This window comes from Lepisma saccharinum, chromosome 2, assembly GCF_977018435.1.
Source record: "Lepisma saccharinum chromosome 2, izLepSacc3.1, whole genome shotgun sequence".
Taxonomy (NCBI): Eukaryota; Metazoa; Arthropoda; class Insecta; order Zygentoma; family Lepismatidae; genus Lepisma; species Lepisma saccharinum.
Genome location: NC_139230.1, coordinates 69,173,054 through 69,184,717, shown reverse-complemented (window position 1 = coordinate 69,184,717; position 11,664 = coordinate 69,173,054).

Genomic DNA, 11,664 nt, shown 5'->3' with positions numbered 1-11,664 from the left:
GGAAGAATCCAAACTTGATAAAGCACCAAAGATACATGTGCATCATATAAAGAAATATATATATATTCATGTGATAAATATTTCTACATTAAGTGTCACAATAGGACTTACTATTGCCTTTACGTGAACACTTCACAATGCTTTCATGCAACTGTAGCATGGAATTATGAGTGACGAGCTTGGATCATCTAGTGGATAATAATAATAAATTTCTTTAATAATAAATTTTCTTTATTCAGCGGGCGAGGTTCAGCCAAGGGCTGCTCTCTACATGTCAACTTCATAAAATATACGAGGAAACAATTCATCTTCAGGAATTATTGACTTAACAATTCCCTAATAGCAAATAAAATAATTCTCGTATATAATAATTTTAAATGCACTTACATTCTTGGTACACTACCACTGCTTAACTAACCTCTTGGGTAATATCTTTCACCAGCTATTCAAGTTTGTTACATAGATGAACTATTAAAGTGTTTTAAAATTTGCTTTTGTTGTGCATAATAATGCCAAGTTTCCCACAAATGTGCGGAGTTATATTTAAGTCTAATAAACTTAAATATAGTGATCATGCAACTAAATTGTGCATAAAATAAATCACAAACTTGTACTTCAAAATATTATATTGTATTTTTGTCCATCAAAATGAACAGTAGTACTGTGGCCAAATATACCTCCCTAGACCAACAGTCTAGAAGATACTCCCAACCAACCACCCTTATAAGTTGATGTGTTAAGCAGTTACTACATCTATGTAAGATATAGAAGCTAAAGAAACATCAACTTGCATTTGTCTAACTTGGGCAAGAAACTTCTGCACAAGATCACTAATTTTACATTACAAAATAAATAAATAAATATCATGTATATGCCTACTTAAATATTTAATTTGATTCCTAAATTTAATTTTGTTATTGGCTTTGGAGTCTCCAATTAGAAGCTGAACTCCGAGTATAAGCAGAGTTTCTATAAGTTTTGCTACGGCTACCGTCACTAGTTTTGCTTCGGCCACCGTCACTATCTGATCGGTAATATTCTATTTTATCATAACCAGGACCATTGTTATTGCTCTCTCTGCATACTGTGGTTTGCACCCTTATATCACATGATTGTTTATCATGCTGCTGTTGAACTCTATTACCAACATCAGAAGATGATTGTTTGTTATTATTTTTATTAAAAGTCCTAGAATTTCTATAGGATTTACTAGAATACCTATCCTTATTTCTATTTTGATCATTAGCACATGAAACATTTGCTACTCTAGCCTTATTCTTTGGATTATAATTATTTCTGTTCATGTCATTGAACCGTGCAGGATTATTTCTTAAAGATTGAAAATTTTCAATTACTTGCAACGTTTGGTGCAATGTACGTACGTTATTAATCACCATGTGTTCACTAATCCTGTGTGGTAATAATGAGGCTAATTGTGCTATCAAATGAGGTTCTTCAGCATGAGGCTGAGTAGACTTCAAAATTTTGTAGTTCTTATTCGCATATTGTAACAGGCTTACATTACTCTCTTTTGTAAAAGGAGAATTCAAAGTTTGAGTCAACTTTACTGATTTCCAGCGGTCATTCTGATAATGTGCCAAAAAAGCCTTTTTAAATTCAGAATAAGTGGTAAACTGATTCTTTACTTCTAAGTACCAAGTTCTAGCACAATCAGTTAGAAGTTTTGGTATGTACTTCAAGAATTGACTTTCTTTGATGTCATAAATATCTAGGTTTTCCTCTACTTTTTCTAAGAATTCCGATGGTGCAAACTCTAAAGATATCCCATCAAAATGAGGGAAATGCCTCAAGTCCTGTGGTTTAATGAGAACTTTAATTTGACTCTTATTACAATTAGTCAATGGAACATCTACTGAATGACTAACATTATTCATATGACCAGCATCATGTTGTGCATATGAAATTTTGTCATCAACATTATTATTAGCAACTGATTTGTTCTTCCTCAATTTTCGACGCTTAGATGCTAATCTTGTATTTCGGTATGGACCACTAAGCATACTTACTCTATCATGATCTGAATCTGTACTATTATACATCTCAGATTCAGTATTCACTCCTATATTATGTCTAACAAGACTACTTTTTGGTGATCCATGACAAACTTCATCTTTATTCCCAACTGTATGTTGTCTCCGATTTACAGTGTGAGAACTCATTCGAGGTGTAAAGTCACTCTGTGCTTTAGCTGTATTTTTAACTGCTATTATATCATGAGTTGATAATGGTGTTAATGCATTATTAACTACACTCATGATATTGGTTTCTATTTGTAGAAGTGCATTCTTAACACCTAATTCCAAAGAAGAGTTGATATTGCCATTATTATTTACATCATGCAACTTATGCAATTCATCATCTCTATAATACTTGTGCCTTGTACTAATATCCACCGACTTATCACTATCAACATCACTCCTAATTGCATCATTCTCTGGAACGCGAGTGATAATAATATGCCTTGCACTGCTAGACATAACTTCTTTATCAACCTCATCATGTTGTATGCCAATAGATTTGACATCAACCTGTGGTTCAGTTGAATGAGCATACTTGGTTTCACTTCTTAACTTAATTAGATCATTACTTAATGTACCAAGTGATACACTACACTGAGCACAAACCTCAAGACATTGATCCAGTTGAGAAGTGAACTGTTTGGATAAATTACTAACTGTATCGTCTAATTTTTTATCCATATCCGCAGCAAGATAAACTAGCTCATCATTCATCCTTTGATCCAGTAATTGAACTTTCTTTTCTAACTTTTCTGTTCTATCTAAGCACTCCTTACGGAACTGTGAAATATCTACCTTAATTTCTCTAAGTTCCTTACTTTGAGCTTTACTGGCTTCAATGCTTTCTTTCATCTGACTCTGCACTGCAGAGATACCTTCTTTCATTTCACCTTGCACTGCAGAGATACCTTCTTTCATTTCTGCCTGCTGCGATTTGAGCATCATCACAATGTCAGCCAATGTGATCTCCTTCTCCATAATGTTAGGTATTGAAACTAATATCAGAAACAAGAATATTCACAACTCAATAACTTATACTTTCCTATCCAATAATTGTACCATTTGAGTCCTCATAATCTAAGTTTAACAATGTAAGTCAGTATAATTCAAACTCAGTATCAGCACAATAGGTAGTAGCTATGTTGCTATATTGGAAAGGAAATTTAAGTTTACATATACGAATAACTTTATAATTATTATATTGATAAAAATGAAAGAAAAAACTAGAAACAACCAAAATTACAATAGCATCAAATTATGCCTTTGTTTACAAGAATATTTATAAGATATCAATGCTATACATAAGAAAATATATATATATATATATATATCTTTGTTATCTCCTTCCAGGATAAAGCAAGTCTTTGTATCTACAATTCTGAGCTTCAGTTTTTGAAATTCATCATCTTCTCAAATCACCTCCAAACGTAGAACATATAAGTGTCACTCTATGCGACCTTCCTCCAAGCACTCATTTGAGGAACTGTAACATTCACAAGCCAGCCCCTTAAGGAAGATGAAAACAGATACTTATTCACTGCTTCCAATTCAACATGGCATCTTTTATACATATCAGTGTCATTCCATAACTTTCGAATCTTTATAAGATTATATCATGATCAAAGTTCATTCAAGTCATAAAAGGCTTCTATATAACTTAAACATCCAAGTTATAACGTTGCCAAGTTTAATCTTTAAAAGCAACAATTATTATACAAATATATCACCATCCCATATTGATATATCTGTCCTTATCTTTGTTCCCTCTTGAGCTCCACACCAAGTCACAGACAACTAGTATCAGAGCAACTAGTTCAAGCCAGATCTTTTAGTATGTGCAATCTTCAATTGTTTTTGTTTTATATTTTTGTCCATAAGTGCTTAACAGCTTGAATGTTTGTGTTGCAAATGTACATATTTGCTCTGTTACAGCTATTTTACTATGTATATCACAATATACTTATCTAATGATTACAATTACCATTTTTTGAATGTTGATACAAAATACCAAGTATGACATCACAATGTACATTGAACAATTTTAAAGAGTTGACCTTTGTATATAAACCTTGAAGCCAATGCAAATGTACACAATTTCAATAAATTTAATTATAAATTTGAATGTATCATATTTTTCTTGTCTCAAAGAACACATATGATTGAAGATATTTGTTTTTCATATTGCCAGTCAAAAATAACTGTTATGACTAAATTGGTATAAATATTGCACAAATGTGGAACTTTGAACTTAGCCGTTTTCAAATGTTGTTATGACAATGTAATATTTTTATTGTCATAAAACTTTGACTTTATGTCAAACATTTTCACAGCTTATCCTTATTTTTACAAAAATAATACTATTTGTACTATTCAGGCAACATTTTTTTATTAAATTTTGGACTCGCAAAGATATTTTTACAACTTTTTAACTTATTATTTTACAATTTTATGTTAATTTTTTACCAAAATAACAATATTTGTACTATTCAGGCAACACTTTTATTAAATTTTGGACTCAAAGACATTTTTTCAACTTTTAACTTATTATTTTACAACTTTAAGTTAATTTTTTACCAAAATAACACTATTTGTACTAATCAGGCAACATTTTTTATTAAATTTTGGACTCACAAAGACATTTTTTCTACGTTTAACTTATTATTTTACAACTTTAAGTTAATTTTTTACCAAAATAACACTATTTGTACTATTCAAGCAACATTTTTTATTAAATTTTGTATTTACAAAGAGATTTTTTCAACTTTTAATTTATTATTTACAAGTTTATGCCTATTTTTTACTCAAATAACACAATTCTATCTGTTCAGGAAAGAATTTTAGTTACATTTTCGACACACAAAGTGTGTGTTCTCAACTTCTATCTGTTTATTTCACAAGTTTAGGCTTATTATTACCAAAATAACACAATTCAATTTGTTCAGGAAAGACTTTTAGTTATATTTTCGACACACAGAGTGTGTGATCTCAATTTCTATCTGTTTATTTCACAAGTTTAGGCTTATTATTACCAAAATAATACAATTCAATCTGTTCAGGAAAGACTTTTAGTCGCATTTTCGACACACAGAGTGTGTGATCTCAACTTCTATCTGTTTATTTCACAAGTTTAGGCTTATTATTACCAAAATAATACAATTCAATCTGTTCAGGAAAGACTTTTAGTCACATTTTCGACACACAAAGTGTGTGTTTTCAACTTTTATCTGTTTATTTTACAAGTTTAGGCTTAATATTACTCAAATAACACAATTTAATTTAGTCAGGAAGGATTTGTTATTATATTTTGGATGCACAAAGAGATGTTTTCAACTTTTATTTGTTTATTTCACAAGTTTAGCCTAATATTTACTCAAATGACACTATTTATATTATTCAGGCACCATTTTTATTACATTTTGGACTCTCAAAGAGACACACACACACACACACACACACACACACACACAGAGAGAGAGAGAGAGAGAGAGAGAGAGAGAGAGATAGAGAGATATTTTTCCAAGTTTACAGGATTATTCTCCAAGTTTACTCAAATAACACAATTTAAATGTGTTTTGAATTATATTTTGTACACATGAAGTGTGTTTCGTCAAGTTTTACCCTTTTATTTTACAAGTTTAGGCTTAATATTACTCAAATAACACAATTTAATCTAGTCAGGAAGGATTTGTTATCATATTTTGGATGCACAAAGAGATGTTTTCAACTTTTTTACTGATTTTTTGCAGGGTATGTATTAATTTTTATTTATTTTGTTTTGTATCATATATACATTTACAAATTTTTAACTTAGATTTTAGTATTTATTTAATTTTTTCAAAAACACTAAAAAAAAGTACTTTTAGCTAAAATGTAAGCCACAGAATATATTATTATTATTATTAGGGTTTACTGATTTCCACTATGCTATTTTTGGTTCTGTATTTCTATATGTATTTATTTAGGGCAGGTTACGCCTGCCACGTAGGAAAGTTTGTTTATTTTAGAGTTTGCTGAGTATTTTGTTACTGCTATACTAGGTAAAAGTTTTCTAAATATACCAGATAGAGCTCTATATACTTTTGTTTTTGCTATTTTGGAGATGATGCGATCAGCACCACTCTCCATCTGCTTTTTATTTTATGTACCCAATATTATTTTGAGGCTTAGTGAATTCTAGAGCCTATTTATGCAGGAGAGAGGGCTTGAAAATTTTGATCTCAGATAACCCACAATTATTTGTCAGAGTATTTTAAAGGATATTTTATACTTATTATGGGCCACTAGAATATCTAAGCTTGCTTAATTTTAATGCCTGTAACGCTGTTATTGTATTTCTAGCTAAGGCTTACTGGATAAAGTACACGAAATGTTTAACATTTCGACTATTTGCTTTTATACGAGGGCAATTTTTTAGTGTAACGAAAATTATTGTGTGTCTATGAGGTCTGAAATGCCTTTACCGAAGGGTCCACAACTGGACGCTTACCAACATTGTTTCTTTTTTTTAAAAATATAACCATTTATCAATATATTGACAATTCACAGGACAAGACGAAGTTCACAGACGACTTACTATATGGACCATAGGTTCACTTGCTAAATGTTTTTTCTATGCTAGAAGAATAATTTAGCCTTATAACCTTTTTCAAGGTATTTTTTAAGTATTACTGGATTTTATGGGTGCATCAACATTTGGGTTATTTCCATTTGGCTTATTATCACTATTTGAACACTGAAATTCTCTGATTGAAACTAAAAGCTTAGGCTGTAACTAGGGACTTAGTATGTATATCGACAATTTATAGGACAACACGAACCTTACAAAGGATTATAGGTGACGTACGACCACACGCCAGAGCTTTGTTAATCTGCAAGAAGCAGTTGCAACTAATTCTATGAGGATATAATGTTAATTTTTCATTGTTTCACAAGGAGGCTATTTTTTACACAACCAATATTTTCTTTTTCAAGTAACTACATGTACCAGAAGCACACATGCCAACACTAACTAGATTTTGATTTATACTATCTCAGGTGCTAAATGTATCAAGAACACTGATTGTATATATTTTTGAGAATCCAACTATATCAGGATTTTTCTATGTAAGTATATTTTTATTGACTGGCTTATTTAACAGATCAAACAGAAAGACGGCAAAATTCACTAAATGTAGGTGATTGCATGAAAATAACTAGATCAAGGGGTGACCAACAGTGAGCTGAATGTATATATAGAGGGTTGCGCTCTATTATTCTCACCTTCGCTGGATTGGCGAAGGAACGCACTTGTGGGCGGTAGAACCTGAACGGGCTCCACCATGGCATCGGAGACTCGAAGCAGATGTTTTGGAGGATGAACCCAAGTAGGGTCATAGGCGCTACGACCAATTTGGTCATTGCTTTTTATATGAGGAACCAATTTGGCCCACTCCCAAAATTAACTTAGATTGCTTATAACTTATGAAATTTGAAGTCTGCACAAGATCCGATGACAAAATCTAAAATTGTAACAACCCTGCCAGGGACTTGAACCCTGGACAGATAGGTTAAAAGCCTAGCGCTATACAAACTAAGCTACCTGCATTTTTAAAAAGTTAGTTATGTTAAGAAATATATTGAAACACCTGAGAACACTCTTGGTCTGGTTCGACAGAGAAGGAGACAACATTTCCAAATTTTTACAGACTGGGTGTATTTTTCCACTATAGAGGCCTTCACTATATGTCATTCGAAATGCTAAAGTTCAGCTAGCTTCCAAAATTGAGGTAAAAATTGTGTTTGGCGAGATTAACAAGTTACAATTATATCCAGTTACGGACAAATAAAGCTAAAAGTCTAAGATTTGCTGTACTAGCCAAGTTTTAGTAACATTTTCTTAACTTTAGTACAAATATCAAAGAAATAGGTATATTTTATTTATAATTTGACAAAATGTACTAGTATTTAATTCACAAAGTTAGGTAAAAAACAGTATTTTTTAAAAATATTTTTACTGCCTTCAAATTTTATGTTATTTAGCCACTAACAACTGGTTTACACTGCTTGGCATTTTTTAAATAGGAAAAGAAGAAATTATTTGTTTAGTATTTTACTACTTTATATTTATTTAAGAAAACAATTCTACACTTTAACTTAATTTTAACAAATTGTTACTAATTTATATATCAAAGTTATGTTATTTAGAGTGCATAAAGGCGTATAAAGTTAATATTTGTACTTATCAGTTCAACTAACAATTATATTTTACATTCAAAAGATACAGTTAAATTACTTGAATCAGAGAATAATATTTTACAGTAATTGATTCATTCAGCACTAGTCAGTACTTTTATGCATCAGAAAGTTTTTCTTAATTTTCTATTACGCATGCTATTTTGGGCTATTCTTAAAATGTATTTCTAGGGCAAACTGGTTTAATTTTCTGCTTATAATGCAAAGTTGACAGTTTTCGCACAATGCATTGTACATTTGTTATATTCTCTACGTACAATCCAAATATTATGCTTATTTAATGTATAACTAACTAACTCTCTATCCTTCTTAAACCCGAAGTTTCATGGCTGCAGCAACACATGCCTTTCATCTGTCCCTGTCCTGAGCAAGATCTATATACTCCTTTCCTTCCCCACCAATTTCCTTTAGGTCCATCTCTACATTATCCCTCCATCTTTGTTTTGGTCTTCCTATTGATCTTTTACCATCAGGTTTCCCAACAAGAATCCTGTATACTCTTCTTTCCTCTCCCATTCGTACCACATGATCTACACACCTAAGTCTTCTTGATTAAATCATTCTAATAATATCTGGACATGAATACAAATTATGTACTTCTAATTTATGTAACCTTCTCCACTCATTTGTCTTCTCATCTGTTTTAGGCCCAAATATATTCCTAAGGATCTTATTTTCAAATAGTCTCAATTTATGTTCCTTTTTCAATCTAAGGGACCAGGTTTATTTACTGTATTTAACTTTTATTTTTTGTAATTAACAAAAATTAAAAGCTTATACTGTAGTTATTATATCTTTTTCTATCAGCTTATTTTGAAATTAATATTATTAGTTATAGTCTTTGATTTATAACTATATTGCTTTTTTATCAATTTATCTAAGAGTACACGCAGACAAACACATGTGTACACACGTTTATGTAAATAGATATGCCTTTTTTCAATATTTTAGTATGAAGATTGCACTTTAGCTATTTAAGCAAGGGTAGGAAAGGTAGGATTTCTGAGAATTTGTTGCAGGATTTTGTTGTCCAAGTATAGATGAGAACTGAGCTGGGAGACTGTTTTGAACATTTTCATGAGAGTTTGCATGTGAACTGTATGCAAATTGAGCACTATTGACTGTGCATGCTTCTAAGTTTTGCTGTTATTTCACATCAACTTTGTGAGACTGTAGACAGTTTTCCTATTTCAAGTAGTTTTTATTGATTGTATTTGTATATGTTTTGGGGACTTAGCAGTTTTATGTTATGAGGCAGTTTGTTGTAGAATATTTTTACCGGATTGTTTTGAGATATTGAGTGTCTGCTGTTTTACTTGTAATTATTTTCCTTCTTGTGTTGTGTATTTGACTATATTTTGTCCAAGTTCGTAGTATTTAGAATAATTGTTATTGACTTGTAGATGTAGGGAGTAATAATCCTTTGCAAGATGCTCTATACTTTAGTCTGAACATTATTCTTAGTGTTCACTTTTGAAGCCTTAGTATTCTGGTAGTATTATTAATGTAGAGGTAAATTAGGCTGAAATGTAGGCATTTTTCTGATACATTATACTCACTTAGTTGTTTCAGCAGGTAGAAGTTGCATGATGGTTTACTGCTGATGATGTTAATTTGCTCTTCTTATGTACTACGTATGATGTAGCTTACTTGAGTAATTGGAATTTTCTACTGAAAAAAGGATTGCTTGTCTATTTTATTCCTATGTTGTTGAGTTTGTCCATAAGCAAGCCATGTTTTTACTCTATCCTATGCCTTGGAAGAATCTAGATATATTGTGTTGGCAGTTTTATGTTTCTCTAAGGTTTCAGATATGTAGTTTTTTAAACTGTGCTATGGGTGTGACTATTGATTTCTCTTTCTGGATGCCATGTTGGTTTCTGTGTATTCCTCTTGCTGCTTGAATTTGACTTAGGTTGTTTGCTTTTTTTCTTAGATCTTTATATGTTTATTTGTTCAGTATTTTTTATTTTTTTGAATTTTAATTATTTTAATTTTACATTAACTAACATATTTTACTTTAACAACAAAATAATATACTCTAGTAAAAAAACTTCTACTAACAAAAATGTACTATTATAACTTTTAATTTTAGAAAATTGTATTTTTAAAACTTTAACTTTGAAAAATTGATGTTTAATTACTTTAATTTTACATTAACTAACAAATTTTACATTAACAACAAAATAATTTGCCCTAGTATAAAAACTTCTACTAACAAAAATATACTATTATAACTTTTGATTTTAGAAAATTGTATTTTTAAAATTTTAACTTTGAAAAATTGAATTTTAACACACTTTGACTTTAACAATGTACTTTGATTTTTTTATGTAAAAGAATATTAAAAAAATAAAAAATACTGAACAAATAAACATATAAAGATCTAAGAAAAAAAGCAAACAACCTAAGTCAAATTCAAGCAGCAAAAGGAATACACAGAAACCAACATGGCATCCAGAAAGAGAAATCAATAGTCACACCCATAGCACAGTTTAAAAAACTACATATCTGAAACCTTAGAGAAACATAAAACTGCCAACACAATATATCTAGATTCTTCCAAGGCATAGGATAGAGTAAAAACATGGCTTGCTTATGGACAAACTCAACAACATAGGAATAAAATAGACAAGCAATCCTTTTTTCAGTAGAAAATTCCAATTACTCAAGTAAGCTACATCATACGTAGTACATAAGAAGAGCAAATTAACATCATCAGCAGTAAACCATCATGCAACTTCTACCTGCTGAAACAACTAAGTGAGTATAATGTATCAGAAAAATGCCTACATTTCAGCCTAATTTACCTCTACATTAATAATACTACCAGAATACTAAGGCTTCAAAAGTGAACACTAAGAATAATGTTCAGACTAAAGTATAGAGCATCTTGCAAAGGATTATTACTCCCTACATCTACAAGTCAATAACAATTATTCTAAATACTACGAACTTGGACAAAATATAGTCAAATACACAACACAAGAAGGAAAATAATTACAAGTAAAACAGCAGACACTCAATATCTCAAAACAATCCGGTAAAAATATTCTACAACAAACTGCCTCATAACATAAAACTGCTAAGTCCCCAAAACATATACAAATACAATCAATAAAAACTACTTGAAATAGGAAAACTGTCTACAGTCTCACAAAGTTGATGTGAAATAACAGCAAAACTTAGAAGCATGCACAGTCAATAGTGCTCAATTTGCATACAGTTCACATGCAAACTCTCATGAAAATGTTCAAAACAGTCTCCCAGCTCAGTTCTCATCTATACTTGGACAACAAAATCCTGCAACAAATTCTCAGAAATCCTACCTTTCCTACCCTTGCTTAAATAGCTAAAGTGCAATCTTCATACTAAAATATTGAAAAAAGGCATA